Below are 307 nucleotides of genomic sequence, written 5' to 3' on the forward strand. Positions count from 1 at the left end.
GGGAAACAATAAACCAAAAAAAAAAAACCCAACCACAAAACCTAATCAGTGGCTGAAGCAGTCTTATAACAAATGAGTTTACCAGCTTCTTTGAGTACAATAACCTTCCTTTCTTCATGGAGAGGTGTGCAGAAACTCACATCATCAAAAACCCTTCCATGCATAGTATTACTTTAAAGACAAAACAAAAAACACCCAAAAAAACCTCAAAACAACTTTGCTTTCCTCGATTTCTGCAGAGATAAGAGAAGACTGTAAGATTCTGGAATTTGACAATTTGCAATTTTTTGTATCTTTGGGATTTTTT

The 307-nt window shown here is 34.2% G+C and overlaps 1 protein-coding gene across 1 annotated transcript in view; it reads left to right on the plus strand.

Annotated features, from left to right (window-relative positions):
- The window catches only part of WIPI2 (WD repeat domain, phosphoinositide interacting 2), a 15,997-nt gene that overhangs the window by 4,269 nt on the left and 11,421 nt on the right, over window positions 1-307 (plus strand). The window lies entirely within an intron of this gene.

This window comes from Aptenodytes forsteri, unplaced genomic scaffold, assembly GCF_000699145.1.
Source record: "Aptenodytes forsteri isolate BGI_AS27 unplaced genomic scaffold, ASM69914v1 Scaffold55, whole genome shotgun sequence".
Classification (NCBI taxonomy): Eukaryota; Metazoa; Chordata; class Aves; order Sphenisciformes; family Spheniscidae; genus Aptenodytes; species Aptenodytes forsteri.